Source organism: Felis catus (assembly GCF_018350175.1).
Source record: "Felis catus isolate Fca126 chromosome F1 unlocalized genomic scaffold, F.catus_Fca126_mat1.0 chrF1_random_Un_scaffold_34, whole genome shotgun sequence".
Lineage (NCBI taxonomy): Eukaryota > Metazoa > Chordata > Mammalia > Carnivora > Felidae > Felis > Felis catus.
In genome coordinates this window covers 522,028-547,947 of record NW_025408522.1, presented here as the reverse complement: position 1 = coordinate 547,947, position 25,920 = coordinate 522,028, and the positions used below count along the sequence as shown (strand labels likewise).

Below are 25,920 nucleotides of genomic sequence, written 5' to 3'. Positions count from 1 at the left end.
ATAGACGAAAATAAAATGATGGAAGTAAAGTAGAATTTGAAAAAATTTACACAAAAGTAAAAAACATAGTAATACAAATTAAAGACAGGTATTTTTAATAAGAATTGAGAAATAAAAATGATTTTTTTCTCTTTCTGTATTCAAGAAAAAGAACTGTAAATGAGAAAAAGGAAAAGAGAAAAAGAAGACAAAAAATTGAATACACGAAGCTGCTAACAGATTGAAGTAGGACTGGAATTGCTTCGTTTTCCCCTAGAAGTCAGTCCATGTAGCTCTTCATAGTCCATAAATTTAGCAGGAGGTGAGGTCTGTGTTCTTGAAGAGCAAAGATGTCCCAGTGGGGCGGGGCTCGGTGTAACAGCTCCGCTCTCCACTGGATGGCACTGCTAGCCTACTGGAGTGGATTGTTGTGGCGCTGGGAAGTGCACATGTGCATGCGCTGGAGCAGGGACCAGTCCGTTCTCCTGGATCAGCAATTGTGCACCAGTCCTCTGTCTTCAGCTCTCATCTACTCCCCGCTTTTCCACTCTCTGTGACCAGGCCCAGGCAGTACCTCTCTCCCATTTTTTGTTTCAGATGCGGCTGTTTTCCCCTGCCCCTTACTTCGGAAGGACTGCGGCTTTGACCCTTTCTTCCCCTTTGCTGGAGGGTCTCACCTAGCAATGGCCGAATGAGCAATGGCTGAATGTTGGCTGCACCCAGGAATGCCCGCTGGACCCTGCTATTGCCGGTGCCCTGAGACTGTGGCCAGGTGCCAGCCCGCCCCCCAAAAAAGATCATGAGACAGTGTAGCATCAGCGTTTCAGGGATTATGGAAAATTGCAACACACATCTGGCACCAGGCTTCACACTCAAAGACCTTGCCCCAGCACCGGCGAATGTAGCTGCTTTCCGGGGTCTGCCGAGACCAGATGGCTTCAACAGTCTCTACCAAATGCCCTTCCAGCAGTGGAACCGCTTTTTCCCATGTGGCCCGAGAACCTCCCGGACCCCAGTCTGTTCCTAGGGATTCACCTTTCCCACCAAAGCACGACCAAGTCTTGAGCTGGGGAGTTGCAGCCTTTGGGCTCCCCTTGTTTACAGTCTTAAAGGAATTTAAACCCTCTCCTTTCTCCTTTCTCCCTTTTTAGTTTAGTCCCTGCAGCTGTTTCCAATTTTCCACTTTCTCCCCAGCTGCATTTGGGAAAGGGTGCTTTTTCTGTATGCTTCCCTCCCCCCCAGTCTCTATCCTCTCTCTGCCAGCAAAATGGGTTCCCTCCCTTTCGTGGCTTCTTCCTCCCCAAGTTCAGCTCTTCGTGTTGCGTACCTGCTGAATTCTGTGGTTCAGGTTGTGCAGATTGTTGTGTGAATCTTCCAATCAGTTTTCTAGGTGTGTAGGATGGTTTAGTGTTGGTCTGGATGTATTTCATGGATGCAAGACACACAAAAATCTTCCATGCAATTCCGCCATCATGGCTCCTCCTCCGCATCACCCCATCATTCCAAAAGGTATAGTTTTTCATTTCACATATCCTAATATCAGCTGTAGAAATTCCATTGATTCTCCTTTATGGTTTCTCTTTCTCCCCACATTACATATATGTTTTGCTTTAATTCCTGAGCATATTTTTAATGTCTCTTTCACATTATCAACTGTCATCCGGTGGTCTTTTGCTGTGGACTGATTTTTTCCTAGTTATGAGACCCAGTTCCCTGCTTTGCATATTGCATAGTTTTCATAAGAGGCTGGTCATGAGACTATGTGTTGAAAGTCTTGGTTTTGGTATGCCCCTCTTATGAATGCTGAATGTCATTTTGGAAAGCAGTTAATAACTTGTGAGTCAGCTTCGTTTTCTCCAGGCTTAATGTTTTTGTTGTGTTAAGATGTATTTACCATTGTCTAGAAATATTTTTAAGCCCTGATGGACAAGTTGTGATTAGCATTTGCTCTAGAGCCTTGTTGTTAGTTGTACCACTGACGTGTGACCTTTGATGGGATTTCATGACCTATGTATTGATTCATATTGGTGTGTTATAGTGAGTGGTGACTCTGAGTGACACATTTGGCTTTGTTCCAGTTGACTCTTTCAGTACCATCATGACTGTACTATAGATATATCCCAAATATTAATTTTCCATCTTGAAGAAAAGTTAACATGTTTTCTTTTAAAACATGGTGTCCAGGCAATGATGTCAGGAGGGCTAATGAGAAAGCCATCTGTGATTGGCCAGCTGAGCTGCCAGGTGATTGGTCACATGATCAAGGCCAACCTGAGAGAAACCTGATGATTGGCCAGATATGGTTTTGACATCACAAAAAAGCAATGTGATGAACCAGGGCTGTTAATAAAGGCAGGCAACAACTCAGGCCATACCGAGGAAAGAGATGGCAATTCCACCACAGCTCTTCCTGCTGTTCCTCACATTATCTGCCCTGTTCCCTGCCATTGCTAATGGCAAGAAGTGTGCTCACTCTTGCCTGAGGCCTCTTGTTGACATTCTGTACTCCACATTCATGTCTGTGCTTACCTTTCTGCCCCTCTGTAGTTCTGAGGGTCTGCATACCCACACCTGGTAACTCCAGGACCCACTTCCCACTGTAAGGTTTGCTGGGCCAGTCACCTATGCATTTCCATTTGGAAAGTGGGTTGGAGCACTAGTTATGATAGTACAGTGGATTCTCAGCCAGATGGGGAGATCCCCTCCCAAACCTCTGTGATCACAACCAGGGTCAGCACAGGAAACGCAAGGCCATGTCCTGAGGGAACCCTGAACACCCTGCTCCCCCTGGGGTCCTCCAACTCAGCTCAGCATAGGACACATAAATGCTCTGCACATAAGGCTGACCCAGATGTCCACAATGTGGACAATGCCCACAGACACCTGGCAAAGAGGGGAGTTGTTGACACAAGTAAGTACTGGGAGGAGTCACCACAAGACTGGACACAGTGGGGGTCTTTGGAACACAGAACATGAGCTGTCTGATCCAGCTCAGTGGTGGAAAAACAAATCCCCAAGACACTGGAGTGACCAGAAGCCAACAGAGCACAACCATTCCAACCCAGAATAACACAGTACAATTGAGTCCCCAGAACACTGGGTTTGTGGGGAGCCACTCTCCGATGAGCCCTGCATACCAGCTCACTATTGGGCAACAGAGTCACCTGGAAACCGATCTGACAAGAGGCCACTGAACTATGAGAACTTCAACCCAGGAGAGGGGGCAATTGCATGGCCAGGACACTAGACTTTCCAGGTGCTTTCAGAAAACAAGCATTCCAATTGAGAAGAGAAGACTGCAATCAATTCTCCAGAATACTGGTCTTGCCAAGACCCAGCAGACCATGATTACTCCAACCCAGCTATATACTAGACCAAGGAGTCATCTGGACAGTGAGCTCACCACATGTCATGGTACTTGGAGCCCAAAAAGCCATCTCTGCACTAGGCTGCGTACTCACCTGGACAGTGAGCTCACCAAGTGCCCTTGGGCCTGGAGCCCTCCAACAGAGCATAGTACTGGACAATCATGTCTCCAGAATACCAGGCTTTCCAGGAGCCTTCAGACTATGAGCCATCCAATTCAGCTCTGCATGAAGCCAAGTTGTGACCTGGACAGTGGACTCACTACTTTCCCTGGGACCTGGAGGGCTCCAAAGCATCTCAATACTAGGCCAAGTACTGTCTTAGACAGTGGGATCACCACATGCCTTTGGATCTGGAGCCATACAATTGAGCAGAGCACAGGAAAATCAATTCTCCAGAACACCAGGCTTTCCAAGAGCAATCAGACCATGATTCCTATAACCCAGCTCTGAACTAGGCCAAGGAGTCACCTGGACAACGTGGTCAACACATGCCCTGGAACATGCAGCCTTAAAACCTAGTTCTGCACTAGGCCATGGAGTCATCTGGTCAGTGAGCTCACCATGTGCCCTTGGAACACGAGCCTTCCAAATGGACTGCCAGGGCAATCAAGGCTTCAAAACACTGGGCTTGCCAGGAGACTTCAGACCATCAGCCATCCAACCTAGCTCTCCACTAGGCCAAGCAGTGACCTGGACATTGCGCTCACTCTTTCCTGTAGACTTGGAGGCCTCCAAACAGGTCAGGACTAGGCCAAGGTGTATCATGGTCAGTTGGCTTATCATGTGCCCTTGGATCTGGAGCACTCCAAAAGAGCAAAGCACAAGACAATCAAATCTCCAGAACACTGGGTTTGCGAAACCTTGACTACATGCCATCCAAATCAGCTCTGCTCTTCCCAAGGAGTCATGTGAACAGCAGGCTCACCATGTGACCTTGTAGCTGGAGCCATCCACCAATGCTCTACACAACATCATGTAGTCACTGGGAGAGTGGGCTCACTATGTGCCCTTGGACATGGGGCTCTACAAGAGAACATAGAACTGTTCTAATCAATAAGATCTCAGGGCAACTGAACACAGGGCTGGCCAAGTGGCTTCATTCTATGAGACCTCCATACCCAGCTCAGCACTGGAGCCACATGTTCACTGGACCTGTGGCCAAACGGGAACCTTCAAATCATAAGCCTTCCATCTCTTCTTAGCATTGGTCAAAAAAAGTCACTGGAACACTGGCCTGACACAACCCGGTCTGACTGGGAGCCCTCCAACACAGCAGAGGAGTGGGAAATTGAGTTCCCAGGACATCAGTCCCACTGGGAGCCCTGCCACCCCAAGCCCTCTATTCTAGCTTGAAACTTGACCAATGATTACCCTGGACACTGAGCTAACTGGGGACCTTCAACCAAAATCTCCACATCCTAGCAAAGCACAGGAAAACTGAATCCCTTATCACCTGGGAATGACTTCAACCTTAAGTCCTTGTGGCCTTTAACCTGTGCAGCCTTCCTCTTTTGGGGGAGTCCTCCTCTTCAGAAGAAACCAACGCCATGCAATAAAAGAAGAGACAGACCATTTGCTTGAAGATTTTGTACTGAAACTCATGGAAGAACATGAGCAGGGGAACTGGGAGGAAGTTTTAGAGGAGACCCAGGCCCTGAATCCAGATTAGTCATTGAAAGAAATCCTCCAGATAAAGTAAAGTTGCTCCCACCTGGAGAGATGGAGGCCATAGAAGAACAGGCTCAGTGGTGGGGAGGGGGACAGGTTCAGCTCCATGAGGTAGAGAGATTCTTTGTGCTCATGGAGGACTTACTGGATGCTTTTGACTTCCAAGCAATATTCAAGGAGTGAAGTCCCCCACCCACAAAGATGGAATAAAAGGAGAGCTTGGAAAAGTGGTCATCTCCAGGAGTGGGGGCATGGCATAAGTGTATAATTTAAATGAATTTTAAATAAATAATTTATGATGATATTATAAGAAAAATTATGAGAAATAATCCCTGGGTGATTGTGATGTGCAGACTGGCTCAGTCAATACTGTGCTTTATGACTCATAACATCGTTATGATGGTGGGCAGTATCTACATGGCTCTGAGAAAGTGTAAGTGAACTACAGGGAGATGACCTTGATATCAACTTGCCTGTCCCCATGAGCACTTTCGCACACTCTGACTTCTCGAACCCAAGGTCAGTTGATCAAATCAGCTCTATTCTGTTAGAAAGAATAAGAGAAGCAATATGTCTGCACACAGGTATTTATGCATAAAGCATTTCTGTCCTGAGATGTCCCAGCCAGGTTGTTGCTAAACTTGAGTTTGGACCCTGATGGTATGGCTTCAAACTCAGGCCATGGCAACAGGTGTATCTACACTTCAGTATCTTTTCTCATGCAGGCCTTTGAAGAGCTAATGTCACAAGGATACCAGGTAACCAGAGAGGAGGGAGGCCAGGGGCACTGGATCATTCCCTGCCTCTGCTTGAGGAGGTGCAGTAAGCAGAGAGTGGTGTGAGGGGCCATGATGGTGGGTTCTGTTCTGACAAAGGAAGCACTGCAGACTTGGGGGGACACATGTGGGATTCAAATTGGGTGCTTTAGATTCAGAGGTCTTGACAGAGTAAGGCAGTTTGTGAGAGAGGAGGAAACAGATGAACCTTGGCAATTATAGGGTGTGCATGAGCATGAAGGAAGTGGTCACTCTCAAGAGGGATAGCTAAGATTCCATGATGAATTGGGCACTGGGTTTAGAAGGGATTTCGAGGTCAAGGTTCCAGTCTCAAACCCTCCTTGGAAATGGTCCCTCTTAGTTGCAGGAATGTGGGGTGGAAGCTCAAGTGAGGTGCAGAACCAGTGTAGTGGGGCCCACCTGTGGCTCCACCTGAGATTCAAGGGAAGTTCCTAGTGCAGTTGGTTGTCAGCTCAGCTCAAGACATTGTTCTCCTAGCCACTGGGAGCCATGAGGAAACTAGCTGTGGGGGTGGAACACGACCTTCAGGAGGACGTAGGAAGTGGAGGATTCTGTCTTTAAGATGGATGGTGTCTGAGCTGACATGAGAGCTGCTGCTTTTAAGAGCCTGTGGGGAGGCTGGTGGAGTCCAGGTCTTAGATGTAAGGGGGATGTGTGTTGCTTATGTGATCCCAACACTTGGAACATCCTGTGCACGGCTGCTCAGACCCTGCTCATCACACCCTGGGTTTCCAGAAACATCAGACTCCTGGTTGAGCTGAGACCCCAGAGATTCTCACCCCCTGAATCCCCATTCCTTCATGTGTAGAATGTGTACAACTTGGGTAGGAGGTGATTGTATGAATAAGAGCCAGGAGAGGGCAAGTTTGTGGAGGGGATCCACAGAGCACAGGAAAGATGGTGTCCAATGGATGGAGGAAAAGTGGAAGGTCCACTTTGATCCTGGCTCTTTCTTCCTAATGGGAAAATTTCAACTCAGAGGAAAGCAGCCTGGGTTCTGCTTCTATCCGACACCTGGCCTACCCACATGTCTACCCACAATACACAGACACAGTATACAACTGTCATGACTCTTATGTTTTGATGATCTTCAGAAAGGGATTCTTCTGTGTCTTTCATGCCATTTCATGTGGTTCCTTACATATCTCGTCAATATCAACTTTGGTACTAGGCCTTGTTAGATTCAGTTGAATTGTGAATAGAAAATGCCTAATAATCACCAGTGTTCTGAAGCCCATTGTTCACAATGGACAATTGGTAATGTTAAGATACTCAACAAAATGGCTCTTTCATTTCAATCTGCAGTCATTCAGATAAAAGGGGTTTGCAACCATTTCCAAAATTTTGTTATAAGGGTTCCAATGTCTACATTCCCATAAAATTCAAATAACCGGTATCGTGTAAAGACATGCCAGCTTCTTTGCATATAATCCTATGTTGTTGTCAATGCTAGGTACCTGTAGATTGACATTTATGTTAACCACGATGAGGTTTTCCACCAAGGTCACCTATGTTATTTGTACATCCCTTCCTTTATTTAAACCTACCTCAGGAAAACAGTGTTTGCAGTTTTTGTTTGTTTGTTTTCTTTGTTTGTTTGTATGTTTTCATAGACGTCAGCCAAATATATTCAGTATACATGTTACAATAATGTTTCTGTTTCCAAATACTTTCTTCCAAGACTGAAGAAAAGGTGATATAATTTTACTCTGGATTTCAATTTAGCGTTCTTTGATTTTTGAACACTATAATTCTGGTGTGTGTGTGTGTGTGTGTGTGTGTGTGTGTGTGTGTGTGTGAGCAGCCTGGAGAAAACAGAAATGCCCTTCATTTTTTCTATGTTTGGAACACTTTGAGGTTTATGTAGCTAAGAGTGAGGATATTTAATGATAACAGCACTGGAAGGACTGGGTTTACACTGCAGTGATCCAAGCACTTGTCCATCCGAAACACTCTGTGCTCACGTACGCACAGGGAGGGGAGTTCTCATCCACTCACTGCCTACCACTCTGATTCCATATATTCCAGGCGCAGGCATGACAAAGGGAACCCTGAAGTGTGCTGTAGTCCAAAAATACACCACCCCACTGTGAGGACTTTAGTATAAACATGTTAAAATGGATTGAAAATCAGTGCTCCAATTCATCAGATGTGTGTAAATATCCTCTCTGTGGATGCCTTTTCCTTCCCTTTCTTTGTAACTTTACCCTATATCTGTGTTGCTAGCTGATCAAAGCATCTGACACAGGTGGTGTGTGTGAGTGTTGGTATTTATTCATTTCTATGATCATGGCTCCTAACTGAAAAACTGCTGTAGAAAAGTGTTTTATATATCTCTTTCATAAAAACATTAAATTATGTTTTTTTTAACGTCTATTTATTTTTAAGACAGAGAGAGACAGAGCATGAACAGGGGAGGGGCAGAGAGAGAGGGAGACACAGAATCTGAAACAGGCTCCAGGCTCTGAGCTGTCAGCACAGAGCCCAATGCGGGGCTTGAACTCACGGACCATGTGATCATGACCTGAGGCAAAGTTGGACGCTTAACCGACCAAGCCACCCAGGCGCCCCTAAATTATGTTTTACCAAAGAACCAGTTGTACCTAAAAAAGAAAACTGTCTCATTTCTTTGTTTATGGTGGTCAATAACAAGCCAAAAAGATCATTTTGGAAATTATTATTGTTAATTATGATAAATTACTGAATCTTGCTGAAAGCCACAAATTGATATTTTGTACCTGCCTGCTTCTTTTTGCAGACTTGAACTTATACATAAGACACCTCCAAGAAGGTAAATTCAATTGAAAAGTCACAAATTACGCTCTTCAATTGCCAGCTACTTTTAATTAGAATCCAAAATTATTTATTTATTTGAGATAGAGAGATAGAGCAGGGGAGCGACAGAGAGAGGGAAGGAGCAAGAGAATCCAAGCAGGCTCCACACTGTCAGAGCATATCCCGATATGGGGCTCAAACACAGGGAATGTGAGATCATGACCTGAGCCAAAAGAAAATGCTAGACGCTTAACTGACTGAGCAACCAAGGCGCCCCTTGCAGTGCATATTTTCAGTACTGAGAGAAGTAAATTGGGCATTTAGACACACGTGTCACAAGTTTTGTGTGGGACTTCCCACCTGATGTGTTCTGCGTTTTAGTGTGTGTAATGATGTAGTGTTAGTGCACATTAGTGTATATGCCAGCATGTGTACTTACGTCTGCTGTTTTGTGTGCTAATGTGTCCTGGGTGTGCCAGTGAGCCTACAGCCAGTGCTAGCGTGGAAACTTGTGTATACTAGCATGTGTACTTGTGCCTGCTAGTGTGTGTGATAGTATGCGTCCTAGGTGTGACAGTGAGTGTACAACTACTGCTTGTGTGTGCTCAGGTGTATACTAGCATGTGTACTTGCATATGATAGTGTGTGTGCTCATAGGTGTACTCGTGTGAACTAATATATGGGAACTAGTATGTGTACTAGTGTGTGTTAGTGTGTATTAGATGTGCTAATGTATGCTAGTATGTACTAGTGTGTATTCTAGTCGGTGCCAGTGTGTTCACTAGTGTGCACTAGTACTAGCATATGTGCTAATGTGTGATAGCTTTGCAAGTCTGTGTGCTAGCATTCGTGCTAGGTTGAGTATAACATGTGTGCTATTGTGTATTAATGTGTAGTAGTATTTACTGAACATACTACTATGTGTACTGACATACACCAGTTGTATACTATTGTGTACTAGTGCATGTACTAGGTGTGTACTTGTATTTGTCCTAATATGAGTACTAGCTTGTGTGCTTTTGTGTGCTAGTGAGTAGTAGAGTGTGCTAGACATGCTAATGTGATCTAGTGTGTATAATGAGTAGTAAATTACACCAATGTTTATACTAGCATGTGCCAGTTTGTGTGCTAGTGTGTGCTCATGGACACTCATTAGAATAAAGGAGGATTGCACCACAAATACCATCATGGCAGCATCCCAGGAGGATGTCCAGGGCACATATGATGTCATAGAAGACCAGCCAATCAGAATTCCCCCAACCTGGGGCTCTCAGGTGGGCAATGATCCTTGGGAGTGAGGACAGAGTTTGAAGCATGAGACCCTCCACCCCAGAGTTCCCATGGTCACAGGCTCAGGACTCTCCCCACAGCCGGGATGTTGGCATAGCTACTTTGGTTCTACCACTTGAATCCCTCCCTCCCACCTCCCTGCATGGATCCTGCCAGCTGAGTTTGCAGTTACCTTCTTCAGGTATATTCCTTTTTAGGGAATGCCCATAACTTGTGCTCTGAATTAGTTTTACTTGAAATACCTGGGATTGAATCTTTGCCCTACCACTTGCTGTTTTAGGAAAATTTCTTAATTTTAGTAAGCCTGAGTTTCATTCTCTATAAAATGACATCATGTGCATATCTTGTTAGGGTTGTGTGTGGTTTAATGAGATCATGCATATGAAACCCTGTGCACAGTGTCTATCCTTAGAATGTGCCCAGTCAGGATCACCATTATTATTACCTTTAATGTCACTAAATATTCATGTTCTCACAATGTATCTTCTTACACATTACATAGTAGTTTTGTTTGTTTGTTTTTTTGAGATATAACAGTATTTGTTTGTTTTTGAGATATAACAGTATTAGGCACACAACATAATGATTTGATATTTGTATATAGTGTGAAAATATCAACAGAACATGTACTTAATATTCATTGCCATGCATATTTACATTTTTTCTTCTAGTGAAAATCAACTCTCTTAATATCTTTCAAATAGACAAGATCATTAGCTATAGTCACCATGCTGCACGTTAGTTATATGCCCAGAATTTGTGTGTCTTGTAACTGGAAGTTTATACTTTTGGCCCACTTTCACCAATTTTACCCACCTTCTGACCCCACTTCAGGAACTACCAATCTCTTCTTTGTATCTAGGAGTTTTATTGTTGTTTTTTTTTTTGATTCCATGTATAAATGATCATGTGTATTTGTTTCTGACTTATTTCAGTTAGCACAATGCACTCAAGGTCAATCCATGTTGACACAAATGGTCAGATTTAATTATTTTTATGGCTAAATAATACTTCAGTGTGTGTGTGTGTGTGTGTGTGTGTGTGTGTGTGTGTGTGATATTTCCTGTACCCATACATCCATCTATGGTCATATAGGCTGTTTCCAGATGTTGGCTATTGTAAATAATACCACAGAGATTGTGGGTGTGGGTATATATTTTAGGATTAGTGTTTTTTGTTTCCTTCAGATTAATACCCAGAAGCGAATTTCTGGAATATATGGTAGTTTCAGTTTTAATTTTTGAGGAAACTCCATGCTGTTATCCAGAGGGACTGTACCCAGTTACATTCCCACCAACTGTGCACAGGATTCCCTATTCTCCACAGTATGCCAACACTTGTTAGTTCTTGTCTGTTTAGTGAAAGCCATTGGGATAGGTGTGAGGTGATAGCGCTTAGTGATTTTGATTATGATTTTCCTACTGGTCAGCACTTTCCATGTTTTCATAGGATGAATGGTTGTTTTGCTATTGAGTTGTAGGAATTATTTTATTTTTATATTATAGATATTAGACCCTTTTTCAGATTACAATTTGACAGTATTTTACAAATTCGTTAGGTTGCCTTTTCATTTTTATTGATGGTTTCTTTCAATGTGCAGAACTCTTTAATCTGATGTAGTCCCACTTGTTTATTTTTACATTTATTTACTTGTGGTGTGAAATCCCTCCAAAAAATTCATCACAAACACTGATGTCACGATGCTTACCACTTACATTCTCTTCTAGAAGTTTTATGGTTTCAGGTCTTATGTTTCACTCTTTAACATATTTTGAAGAGACTTTTGGTTGTGGTTGAAGATAGGGGTCTAGGTTCATGTGTCTGCATGTGGCTTTCTATTCTCCCAGTACCATTAATTGAAGAGACTGTCCTTTCACCATTGTGTGTCCTTGGCTTCTTTGTTGTAAATTCATGAACTCTATGGGATCATTTCTGTTCTCTCCATTCTGTTCCATTGATCCATGTGTTTATTTTTATGCCAGTACCTTGATGTTTTGTGTACTATCTCTGTAATTGGAGCTGCTTTTGTGATTTTTATAGGAGTTATTTTATGAGCATAAGGTCAAATTTAGTAAGTGGCACAGGGGCAGATTGTCTCCTTAGTGAATCCTTTGTCTGGCTCACAAATGGGAGATAGTCTCACGGAAGAAGAGCCATTCCTGTGTACAAAGAGTCACTTCTAACTGCACCCACCTTCCCCACATCCTAAATCCTGGTCATGTGGGTTTTATGCTGTGTATAAAAACATATTTGAGCATGAATACAGTTTAAAAATGAATGTGTGGTTCAGGCTGCATGGGCAAAAAGCATTTTCTGGTGGAGTGTACATTCATAAAGTTTGAGATAACTGATTTAAAGCCCAGAGGGATCTGTTCTGTCTAGGAGGAAGATGGGGTACATTTTGGGTGTGCTAAGCCATAAAGAAAAGGGGTGGGAGGGATTTAGAGTGGAATCTAGCTTTGAGGTGAGGTGGCTCTCACTCATGAGTGTTTGATGAAAGATTGGCCCTGTAAAGTCATGGCCAAAGCTACCATGACTTAAAAACCTTTAATGGCTATGTGTTGTTCTGAGATAAGGTCAAAAGGTAGTCTCCTTGGCTCTCTGTGTTCCACTCTCTGCTCCAGACCCAATCCCTCCTCCTCTGGCCAATGAGAGTTTTTTTTCCCCTTTGGGCTACCAAGCACCTCCCCCAACTTGTGTATCACTCCCACTGTAGACATGTCCCTGGTGCCCTTTGTAGCACTTACCAGTTAAACAGGCTCCATGAAGGCAGAGACCAAATATGTCTCCCCTGCTCCTGATGTATCTATACTATTAATACAATGGTAACAGATAGCAAGTTCTTGATGCGTGTTTGCCAAACAGAGAAGGAGCCAGTTGTGTGTCAGGCTCTGTCTTTGGTACTGACAATACAGAGAAACTAGTGTCTGTCTTCTAGGAGCTCCTGACAGAAGAGTGGAAGAAACAGATAGCTGACAGGCAGTTGCTGTGCTGTGGAATAAGTGTTCTGGCAGAAGAGAACCCAGGGTACTCTCAGAACACACGTGGGCCTGGCTGTCAAAGACAACTTCCCAGAAAACAGGAAACTCAAAAGGGCATTTGGACATAGCCAGAGCAAAGGGAGGGGAAAGATATTACCTGTAGACTCCCTCTGCTGGTGGGTAATCATCCACCCAGGCTTTTCTAAAGAGTTACCTTCATGGCCACATTCTCATTTCTTGTCTCCTTACCTGTGGTCTCTTTAAGCCTCTATTCTACTCCCTCCAGTGGCTTATGGCACCTGCTTGCAAGCTTTTCATTTCTGTTAGTTCACTGTCCCCTGTGGATCTGGTCTCTAATAATAATAATAATAAAATATATAAGCCAAAGAAAAAGGCGGTGCATCCATACAATTGGGTAGAGTTCCACAATGAAAAGAGATAATATCTCACATGGCACATATGAACCTCAAAAGTACATCACATTAAATGAAATAAACCATATAGAAAAGACCATATAATGTATGATTTCCCTGACAAAAGTTATACATTAAAATAATCCTTCAAAAAAGAATGTAGGTTTGTCCAGTGATGTAGGTCAAAATATTCTAAGTTTATAATCTTACTTCTATGAGTCACTACACATTTCAAAAGCATTGAATTGTGTTTTTAATATCTGTGATTGTATTTAAATTATGGATTAATAAATCTAATAAAATGAATCTATAAATACACTTAAAGCATTGAACTTTTTATGTTATGCTTTTTTTTAGATTCAGTTTATTTTGAAATGAATTGTTAACCTTAAACGGATCCTCTTAACATAGTTTTATGTGTACAATGTATTATTGTTGAATATAAGTACAATGTTGTACAGCAGCTTTCTAGAACTTAGTATCTTGCTTAAATGAAATTTTGTGTTTACATGCTCTTGGTGTCATATATGAAATATTTTCCAAGGATAAAATCAAGAAGTTTTTCCTCTATGTTTTTTTTCTAGTAGCTTTACATTTTTAGGGGTTTCATGTAAGTCTTAATCAGCATATAGTTGTATTTCTGTATAGTAAAAGGAAATAGTGGGATTTAATTCATTTACATGTCATTATTAAATTTCCAAAAATATATTTGTTGTGGAGCTTTTGCTTGGCCATGATATGCTCTTTAACCTACTGTCAAAGATCAATTGTCTCTATAGGTGTGGATTAATTTCAGAATCCTCTTTGGTCTATCGTGTATGTCTATATGCCAGTGCTACACTTTAGCCTGTAATATATATTGAAAAGAGGAAGTGTTATTCCCCCAATTTGTTTTTCTTTTTTCAAGACTTATTTTCATTTTGATTGTAATTTATGGTTCCAAAAAACTTTTAAGTGTATTTTTTATGTCTGTAAAAAACAGTCATTGGGATATTGATAGGGTCTCTGCTGAATGTGTAATTTACAGTGTTAGTATGGACATTTTGACAATATTGATTCATCCAATTTATAAACCCAGAATATATTTCTAACTATTTCTGTCTTTTTCAAATTTTGCAATGTTTTATACTTTTCAGGGTACATACAATTATTTTCCTCCCTGAATAGGCATATTTACAATTATTTTACTCTTGTTGATGCTGTTGAAAATGGAATTGTTTTTGTGATCTACTTTTCAGATATTTCATAGGTAGTATAAAGGTTTTAAAGTGTTGACCTTGAATCCAGAAAACTTACTAAGTTTGTTTATTGATTCTAATTGTGGTTTAAGCCAGCTGCAAACAAATATTTTAAAATTTCCTTTCAGACTTGGATGCCTTTTATTTTTTTGACACAATTAATTTGACTAGCAATAACCACATGATATTGAATAGGAGGAATGAGAATGGGTAATTTCTTTCCTTATTAAAATTATACAGGAAAAATAAAACTTCAGTTTTTCACCATTGAGCAGGAGGAAGATGTGAGGTTTAGTTACATGGCATGTATTGTGTTGTGATAACTTACTCCTCTAAATTATTTGTTGAGAATTTTTATCATGAAAGGGTGCTGAATTTTGTCAAATGTTTTGTCTGCATCCATTGAGATAGTCCTGTAATCTTAATCCATATTTTTTAAGGTTATTCATTTATTTATTTTGAGAAATAGCAACAAAATGAGTGGGTGGAGGGGCAGAAAGAGAGGAGAGAGAGACAATCCCAACCAGGTTCCACACTGCCACCACAGAATGAGATAGGACTCAAATTCATAAAGCTGGGAGATTATAACCTAAGCTGGTATCCAGAGACAGTGGCTTAACCAACCAAGCCATCCAGGTCACCCCTCCATAATTTCCTAATGTGGCTTATCACACTGACTGATTTATATATGTTGTGTATTAGGAAGATATTCTGCTGAAAATGACATATGAGTATTTTTATGTGATGTTTGATTTGTCTTCCTCTATTTTGTTAAGAATTTCTGCATTTAGGGGTTCCTGGATGGTATAGTTGGTTAAGCATCTAACTTCAGCTCAGGTCATGATCTCAGGGTTCATGGGTTTGAGACCTATATACGGCTTTGTGCTGACAGCTCAGAGCTTGGAGCCTTCTTCAGATTCTGTGTCTCTCTTTCTCTATGGCATTTCCCAAGTTGTGTTCTCTCTCTCTCAAAAATAAATTAAGAAAAAAAAACATAAAGAAAAAGAATATCTGCATCTATGTTCATCAGGGTATTGACATGTAGCTTTCCTATTTTGTAGTGTAATTTTCTTGCTTTGGTATCAGTGTAATAAGGCCACATAAAATGAGCTCAGAAATGTTTCCTCTTTATCATCTTGGAAGAGTTGAGAAAGAGTCAATGTTAAGTGTTGCAGGGAGTATAGCTGGAGTTTCAAAAAATGAGTCCGCAAACAATATGCAGTTAAGTGAAGGTCCTCATACTGGAGTCAGAATGAGGCCCTGACTCCAGAATGGAGTTTCTTTTTATTAGGATAATTGCTACAGACTACGTGAATAAAGTCAGCTAAGCAAGTGTGTTAATCAGTCTAGCGGTTTAGCTTTTGAAGGTTGAATTTTGAGTTAATTGGTTTCTATAACACTAGGAAGGGTCAGGTGAGAAGGAGGATCTGGCCCTGGAGGATGTTAATGTCTCTAGGCACTCCTTAGGAGCCACAGCCAAGTTCAGCTATGTAAACATGTCCTGAGGCCTTGCACCTTCTCCAGCCCTTCCCTTTTGAAGTCGTTTCCTTTGATGCTTCTCTCCTGCATCTCCCACAATTAAGTATTTTTAAAATTATTTAATAGAATTATCCTGGAATATATCTAGTTTTGGGTTTGGTTTATTGAAAGATATTTGATATTATTTCATTGATTATTATTGGGTTTTTCAAACTTTCAACTTCCTTTCAATTTAATCTTGGTAGATTTTGTGTTTATATGAATTATTATCTTTATCTAAGTTGTATACATTTTTGACATGTAGTTATAATAATCTCTTATTATATCTCTCCTTTCTTCCCTTCCTCCTTCCATTTATTCTTTCTTTCACTCTCTGTCTCACTCCAGGAAACAAAACAAAACAAAACAAAACTGAAGCTGCTTATATTTCCAAGAAAAAAACAGATCTCTTAATTGGATTGATTTTACGTTTTAAATTTGTCATTCTCTATTTGATATTTATGATACGCACCATGTTAATGCCTTCTGCCAACTTTGACTTCAGTTTCCTCTTTTTCAAATGTTGTGAGATATAGGCATCTTATTTATTAAAATTTTTTTTAATGTAGGCGTTTTCCATCTTTACTACTTTTTTATGTTGAATCTCATAGGCTTTAGTATGTTGTGTTTTAACTTTTTTTTTTTTTTTCATGGTCTGGAGACAAATTTTCTTCTGTTATTTTATTTTACCCTCGTGTTTGTTCAATAGTGTGCTGCTTAATTTTCATATAATTTTGAATTTTCTCTTTTCCTTAAGTTATTGCTATCATTTTTCATTTTTTTTTCCATAAAATATCTTTGGGATAACCACATTCCCTTTAAATCACTTTATATTTGCTTTGTGACCTGGTATGTGATCCAATTTAGGCAATGTTTTATTTAAGTGTGCTTGATAGGAAGATGTATTTTGCTGTTGTTGGGTAGAATGTTCTGTATGGAATTGATTCACACATTTGGTTTATATCTTTTTCAAGTCTGGTTTTTAAAACGATTATTATATATAGTCTCTCTGGATGACATACCAATTATAACAAGTGGGTTCTTGAAGTCTATTATATATGATGTTGCTGTCTATTTCTCCCTGCAGATGTATCAATATTGGCTTTAAATATTCAGGTGTTGGGGACACATGTATCCATAACTATTGTATCATGCTATTGATTCAAACCTTTAGTCATTATGTAATGAACTTGTTTTCTCTTGTGGCAAATATTGACTTCATGTGTATTTTAAGCATAGCCGACTCCCCCTGTTTTTTACTACCCCTGTTGTCAACATTTGCATAAAATATCTATTTCTGTACCTTCACTTTCAGATTTATGTGTTTATAAATCAAAGATGTTTCCTGCAAATAACATATTTTTTAGTTTGCTTTTGTTTCTTTTTCATTGAACAATCTACATGTCTGCATTGATTGGCATAATTCTCCATTTACATTTAAAGAAACTACTCAAATGTAAGAACTTATTATTTCCATTTTATTAACAATTTTCTTTATATTTTGTAGTTCTCTTGTTCCTAACTATTTTCCTCCTGTCTTTCTTAGTGGTTTGATCATCTTTGGTGATACAATTTGATTTTTTTCTCTTTAACCTTTGTGTATCTGCTATTACTGTGTTGAAATACAATATAAAACTATGATAGACATAAATGTGTCTTTAATATGGTAACAAGATAACATCAATGTCATTAAAATGCTGTGCACTACTATTAATCCACATTATTTAAGTTCTGATACCAGAATTTATTTCTTATGTTGTGTATATATTAAAGAGTTTGTAGTTATTATTATTCCCAATACAGTTGCTCATTTTCTCGTGTACTAGTATTATAATTGATTTACCCACCACCGTATAACTATTCCAATATTCTATTTATCTATGTATTTATTATAATCAGTGATATTTTTACTTTAATAAGATCTTTTTTTTTCTCTGTCCATTTATTTCAATTAAAACTATTGCTTTTATCCCATCTTTAAACCTAGTGGTGATACATTGCATCAAATTTTGTTTAACGAGGGCAATTGTGATATCTCCTTGTTTAAAGGACAATTTTGTCCTATTTTTGATGGACAATTATTCTGGTAATAATATTCTTGTTTGGTAGTTTTCTTTCTCCTAGGATTTTCCACTTATTATTCCATTCCCCTCTTGCATTAAAGTTTCTAATGTAAAATCTGCTGTCTCACTTCTAAGGGATTGTTGGATGGTAATTTTATTATTATTATTGAATTACATTACATACAATGCTTTATTAGTTTCAGGTTCACAACAAATTGATTTAAAAATTCTTTTCATTGTTTTATTCTCACTAATATAAATGTAGTCAACATCTTTAATCATACAGTTTTATTACAATATCATTAATTATATTCCCTATGCTGTACTTTTTAAATCCCTGTGACATTTATAGTATAACTTGAAGTTTGTATCTCTTAATCCCCTTTGTCTCCTTCACAAATCCTACCATCACCACTTATGTGGCAGCCACCATTTTGTTCTGTCTATTTATAAGTCTGTTTGGTTTAATTTTTTTTTAATTTTTTTAAGTTCATTTACTTTTGAAAGAGAGAGACAGAGCATGAGCAGTGGAGGAGCAGAGAGAGGAGACATAGAATCTGAAGCAGGCCCCAGGCTCTGAGCTGTCAGCACAGAGCCGGATGCAGGGCTCCAACCCATGAGCAACAAGATCATGACCTGAGCCTAAGTCAGACATTCAACCGACGGAGCCACCCAGGTGCCCCTATTTGGTTAATTATTTTCTGTTCAATTTTTGTTTGTACGTTTTGTGTTAAATTTAATGTAATTAACTAATATGGTATTTGTCTTTCTCTGATGTATTTCCCAATACATGATACCCTGAAGGTCCATTCATGTTGTTGCAAATGGCAGGATATCATTATTTTTTATAGCTGACTAATATTCCACTGTACATATACCACATTTTTAATTCATTCATATTTGGATGGGCACTTGGTTTCCTTCCATGTCTTGGCTACTATAAATAATTATGTAATAAACAAAATATTCACATATATTAGAATTAGGTTATTCTAGAATTAGAAATACTCATGGTGGAATGACTAGATCACTTTGTATTTCTACTCTTCTTTTTTTGAAAACTCCATACTGTTTTTTATTGTGGTGGAACCAATTTACATTGCTGCCAACAGTGTATGATAATTTATACACTTTTTTCCATATCCTTGTCAATATTTATTACTTCTTACAATTATTTTAGTCATTAAAACAGGCCTGAGGTGATATCTCATTGTGCTTTTCACTTGCATTTTCTGGACAAACACTCATGCTGAGCAATTTTTCATTTCATTTCTTTTCATTTCATTTCTTTTCATTTCTTTTCATTTCATTTCATTTCATTTCAAACTTTTCATTTTATTTTTTGGTTGTGGATGTCTTCTTTGTAAAATATTCAGGTCATCTGCCCATTGTTTAAATCACTGTGTGTGTGTGTGTGTGTGTGTGTGTGTGTGTGTGTGTGTATGTGTGTGTGTGTGTGTTAGAGTTGAGTTGTATAAGATCTTTCTATATTTTGATTATTAACCTGTGTTTTTGAAATAATTTTTGCCAATATCTTCTCCCATTTGGATGTGGTCCTTTTGTTAAATTGCTGGGTTTGTGTGTGTGTGTGTGTGTGTGTGTGTGTGTGTGTGAACGTGTGCATGTGGTTTTAGTTGTGCACAATGTTTATTTTGATACAGTCACAATTGTTTATCTTTGTTTTTATTTTCATTGCATCCCAAGAGTCATTTATTAATTGTTAATGTCAATGTCTAGTTTACTCCTGTTCTTTATTTATTTTAGGAGACTTATAATTTCATTTTATTCTATTTTTTATATTTTTATTAAAACGTATTGTCAATTTAGCTAACATACAATGTATTCAGTGTGCTCCTAGTTTTGGGGATATATTCCTGTGACTCACTGCTTACATACAATACCAAATGCTCATCCCAATAAGTCCCCTCCTCAATGCCAATCACATATTTTCCTCTCTCCCTGACTCTCTTCCCCATCAAGGGGAGTCCCCATCAAGGGAACTCTCCTCCCCATCAAGCCTCAGTTTTTACTCTATATTTAAGAGTCTCTTATGGTTTGCTTCCCTCTCTGTTTGAAACTATATGTTCCCCTTCCCTTGTCCCATGGTCTTCTGTTAAATTTCTCAAATTCCACATATGAGTGAAAACATATGATGTCTGTCTTTGTCTGCTTGACTTATTTCACTTAGCATAATGCCCTCTAATGTCATCCACATTGTTGCAAATGGCAGGATTTCATTCTTTCTCATTGCCAAGTAGTATTCTATCGTTTATACAAACCACTTTTTCTTTATCCATTCATCAGTTGGTAGTCATTTGGGCTATTTCCATAATTTGACTATTGTTGAAAGTGCTGCTATAAACATTGGGGTACATTTCCCTTGAATCAGCACTCCTGTATCCTTTGTATAAATTCCTAGCAGTGCTATTGCTGGGTCATAGGTAGTTCTGTTTTTAATTTTTTGAGGACCCTCCACACTGTTTTCCAGAGCAGCTACACCAGTTTGCATTCCCACGAACAGTGCAAGAGGGCTCCTATTTCTCCACATCCTCACCAACATCTGTTTTTTCCTAAGTTGTTAATTTTAGCCACTCTGGCTGGTGTGAGATTGTGGTTCAGTGTGGTTTTGATTTGTATGTCTCTGATGATAACTGATGTTGAGCATCTCTTCATGTGTCTGTAGGCCATCTGGATGTCTTCCTTTGAAAAGTTCCTAGTTGTGAATTCTGCCCATCTCTTCACTGGATTATTTGGTTTTGGGTGTTGAGTTTGGTAAGTTCTGTATAGATTTTGGATACTAACCTATTGTCTAATATGTCATTTGCAAATATCTTCTCCCATTCCATCGGTTGCCTTTTAGTTTTGTTGATTGTTTCCTTTGCAGTGAAGAAGCTTTTTATCTGGATGAGGTCCCAATAGTTCATTTCTGCTTTTATTTCCCTTGCCTTCAGAGACATGTCAAGTAAGAAGTTTCTTTGACCGACATCAGAGAGGTTGTTGCCTGTTTTCTACTCTACAGTTGTGATGGTTTCCTACCTCCCTTTTAGGTCTTTCATTCATTTTGAGTTTATTTTTGTATATGGTGTAAGAAATTGGTCCAGTTTCATTCTGCATGTTGCTACCTAGCTCTCCTAGCACCATTTGCTAAAGAGACTGTCTTTTATCTATTGGACACTGTTTCCTACTTTGTCAAAGATTACTTGGCCATACATTTGTGGGTCCAATTCTAGATTATCTATCCTATTCCATTGGTTTATGTGTCTGTTTCTGTGCCAGTACATACTGTCGTGTTGATTACAGCTGTTAGTAGAAGCTCAAGTCCAGAATTGTGATGTCTCATGCTTTGGTTTTCTTTTTCAATGTTACTTTGGCTATTTGGATTCATGTGTAGTGCCATACAAATTTTAGCATTGTTCTAGCTTTGAGAAGAATTCTGGTGCAATTTTAATTAGGATTGCATTGAATTTATAGATTGCTTTGAGTAGTATTGATATTTAACAATATTTGTTCTTCCATCCATGAGCATGGAATTTTTTTTTTTATTTCTTTGGATCTTCTTCAATTTCCTTCATAAGTTTTCTATTGTTTTCAGCACACAGGTCGTTACATCTTTGTTACATTTATTCTTAGGTCCTTTATGTTTCTTGGTGCAGTTGTAAATGGGATCAATTTCTTGAGTTCTCTTTCTGTTGTTTCATAATTGGTGTATTGAAATGCAACCGATTGCTGTACAATGATTTTGTACCCTGCCACTTAGCTGAATTCATGTATTAGTTCTAGAAGCTTTTTGTTGGAGTCATTCAGGTTTTCTATGTAGAGTATCATGTCATCTAAGAAAAATGAAAGTTTGACCTCTTCTTTGCCAATTTGGATGTCTTTTATTTCATTTTGTTGTCTGATTGCTGAGGGAGCCTAGGACTACCTACACTATGTTAAACAACAGTGGTGAGAGTGGACATCCCTGTAGTGTTCCTGATCTCAGGGGGAAAGCTCTCACTGTTCCCCTATTGAGGATCATATTAGCTGTGGGCTTTTCATATATGGGTTTTGTCATGTTAAGGTATGTTCCTTCTATCTTGAATTTCTTGAGGATTTTTGTTAAAAAATGATGCTAAGTGAAATAAGTCAGTCAGAGAAAGACAGATACCATATGTTTTCACTCCTATGTGGATCTGAGAAACTTAACAGAAGACCATGGGGGAGGGGAATGGGGAAAATTATAAACAGAGAGAGAAGGAGGCAAACCTTAAGAGACTCTTAAATACAAAGAACAAACTGAGGGTTTATGCACGGGTGGGGAGAGGGAAAGTGGGTGATGGGCATTGAGGAGGGCACCTGTTGGGATGAGCAGTGGGTGTTGAAAGGAAACCAATTTGACAATAAAGTATATTAAAAATAAAATTTTAAAAATTAAAAATTAAAAAAAATCAAGGATGCTGTATTCTGACAAATGCCATTTGTGCATCTATTGACAGAGTCATATGGTTCTTATCTTTTCTTCTATTAATGTGTTGTTTCACTTGATTAATTCTGTAATTTTGAAGCAGTCCTACAGCCTAGGAATGAATGCCACTTGATAACGGTGAATAATTTTTGTGTACTATTGATATCGATTTGATATTATCCTCTTGAGAATTTTTGCATCCATGTTCATCATGGATATTGGTCTGTAATTCTCCTTTTTTGTGAGGTCTCTGTCTGGTTTAAGAATCAAGGTAATGCTCACTTTATAGAATGAGTCCAGAAGGTTTCCTTCCATTTCTACTTTTTTGGATCCTATCCTTCTCAAAGAAGCAATATTAAATCTGCTTTAAATGTCTGCTAGAATTCCCCTGGTAAGCCAACTGGACCAGGACTCTTACTTTTTTAGGAGATTTTTTATAATTGATTCAATTTATTTGCTAGTGATGGGTCTGTAAAAATTTTCTATTACTTCCCATTTTGAGTTGTTGTAGGGTGTGGGTGTCTAAGATTTTGTCCATTTCCTCTAGGTTGTCCAGACTGTTGGCATATCATTTTTCATACTATTGTATAATAATTGATTATATTTCTGTGGTATTGATTGTGGTCTGTTATTTTTCATTTGACATTTCATCTATTTGGGACCACTCTATTCTTTTTGAGAAGTCGAGCTATACCATTATCAATTTTTTTTTTCATAAAGAAAAAAGGCTCTTCGATTCATTGATCTGTTCTACTGAGTTTTCTTGTTCCTTGAGATAGGAGTGGATTGCAGTGTATTTTCTTCTTAGGACTAACTTTGCTGCATCTCAAAGGAAAAGAAAAAAAGGAAAGGAAAGTAATTGAAAGGAAAGGAAGGGAAGGGAAGAGAAGGGAACGGAAGGGAAGGGAAGGGAAGGGAAGAGGAAAGGGAAAAGGAAAGGAAAGGAAAAAAAGAAAAGGAAAGGAAAAGGAAAGAAAAGAAAAGAAAAGAAAAGAAAAGAAAAGAAAAGAAAAGAAGAGGGGCGCCTGGGTGGCGCAGTCGGTTAAGCGTCCGACTTCAGCCAGGTCACGATCTCGCGGTCCGTGAGTTCGAGCCCCGCATCAGGCTCTGGGCTGATGGCTCAGAGCCTGGAGCCTGTTTCCGATTCTGTGTCTCCCTCTCTCTCTGCCCCTCCCCCATTCATGCTCTGTGTCTCTCTGTTCCACAAATAAATAAACGTTGAAAAAAAAATTTAAAAAAAGAAAAGAAAAGAAGAAAAGAAAAAAAAGAAAAAAAAAGAAAAACGCTGGTGCTATTTTCACCACACTAGAGCTGATAATTTGGAGCACTTTGTGATCGGAAGACTTGGTGCATCCATGACAGGAAGGACTGTGTTGGTTCCCTGGGGGTAATGTCTGCTGGCAGAACTGTCCTGGTAAAGAGATCCCACACCGCATGGGGGTGGTGGGTGAGTAGAAGGTGGCTGATATAAGCAGCCCCAGCCTCCACTAGGGGTGTTGCATTGCTCTCTGAATTCTGACCTTGCAAGTGGGCAGTGGGTGAAGAGTGAAGATGGCATCACCCTGCTCTTCGGTCCCAGGTGGGAGATCTCACACCCACTGTTGTTCAGGGATCCCTAACAGAAAAGCAATCTCCTCTTCTATGCCTCAGGTTTCCATCATATCTCTGCCTTCAACTCATCTCTGCCCTCAACTCATCTCTGCCTGGGACATTGACATGCCTGGCATCGCAACTCTCCTGTGTTTTATCTCTGGTGCATGGCTGGTATTAACAACTCCAAATCTTACGGGACTCAGCAAGCTGTGGACCCAATCCCCTCCTCTGGAGGGGAGCCTCTCACCACTACACATGGTGCCCTTCTGTGCCGGAAAAACAATTGCATGCCCGAGCAAGGGCCTGGAGTTTATGGTAAAGCACAGGGAAATCTGTGACCAGGTTATGTACCCACTGTGGGGGACTCTGTCCTTGCTGTTGAACAGTTGCTCAAAGGTACCAGGGGGTCTTTTGTTCTTGAGAGACTATAAACCCTCTTCCAAATGTACTCCAGGAAGGGGAACATTCTCTGCCAGTGCAAACCAGGATTTCCCCACCCACGGCATGCTTTCTGCTCTGGGCCTCTGCCCCAACCCCAGGAGCATTACATCCCACCAGGTTTGATTCTGGAAAATGACACACACTTATGAAATCTCATAATTTGAGCTCCAATGTTTGCAAAAATTTGCAATATTAAATTCCTCCCAATTCCCAAGTTAAATTATTTGGGAGGAGTGCTTTGATTAAGTGAACCCAATGCAGTACTGTCTCTCCCTCTCTGTCTTTCTCCTCTCTGCAAAAAGAGTTCTATCCCTTCTTTGACACTGAGGCTTTTCTCACCCCCAATTTATGTCTCCACACAGAATGCCTGCCACGTCTCTCGCTCAAATTATGTACATTGTTTTCTTAATTCTCAGATCTATTTCCTAGATGTTCAAAATGATTTGTAGTTGATGTAGCTGTGTACTGTGTACAAGGGAGAAGACAAGTCCAGGGTCCCCCTACTACTCTGCCATTTTGACTACTTTTGCTATTTAATATCTTATGAGTTAATATTTCTGTATGTGGCCAAAGAAAGAGGTCCATTCTTGGGGCATCTGGGAGGCTCAGTTGGTTAAGCATCTGGCTTCAGCTCAGGTCACGATCTTGCAGTACATGAGTTTGAGCCCAAGGTCAGGCACTGTGTTGCCAGCTGAGAGCTTGGAGACTGCTTCAGATTCTGTGTGCCCCTCTCTCTCTTTCACTCTTCCCCACTTGCACTCTGTCTCTCTTCAATGAATAAACAAAATCCTTATGTATATAGATATAGATATAGATATAGATATAGATATAGATATAGATATATAGGTATATTGATATATAGATATATACATACAGGAGGATCCAGGCGCTGAACCCACAGCAGGGCAGTGGTCTCCCCGAGGGCTCAGTTGAGGGCACAAGGGAGGGTGCCGGTCAGGATCAGTCTTTGGCTGCCAAGGCCACACAAGTCGATGGGACCCTGGTCGGTGAGGCCTCAGGAATCCACTCAGGCAGCTGCAGCCGGGCCTGGGAAACGACATGCTGAGCTTCCAGGTTCCATACCGGGTAAGCCTGCACTGCTTCTGGACCCCAGGCGCATGGTGTTGTCAGATTTTGGGATTGGGTCCCCATGGGGAGAGAGTCTTAGCAAAGGTTAGGGTTCAGTCCAGGGACGTCGCCAGGGCCAAAGCGGCTCAGGTCTCGTGATCTCCCTCGAGGGCTGAAGTGAGGGCCCATGCGATGGGGCGGCTCAAGTGGAGGGTTAGTGCTCGAGACTGGCTTAGATTTTGGTGGAGTGTTCTAGTTCGGGGTAGGGTTAGGGTTAGGATCAG

General features: G+C 40.2%; 1 long non-coding RNA gene across 1 annotated transcript; it reads left to right on the top strand.

Annotated features, from left to right (window-relative positions):
- Window positions 1-747: 747 nt before the first annotated feature.
- On the top strand, window positions 748-24,788 carry LOC123383654. Its single transcript, XR_006593593.1, has 2 exons — window positions 748-10,058; window positions 24,185-24,788. It is a non-coding gene; the product is annotated as an uncharacterized LOC123383654 (long non-coding RNA).
- The last annotated feature ends 1,132 nt before the right edge of the window (window positions 24,789-25,920 follow it).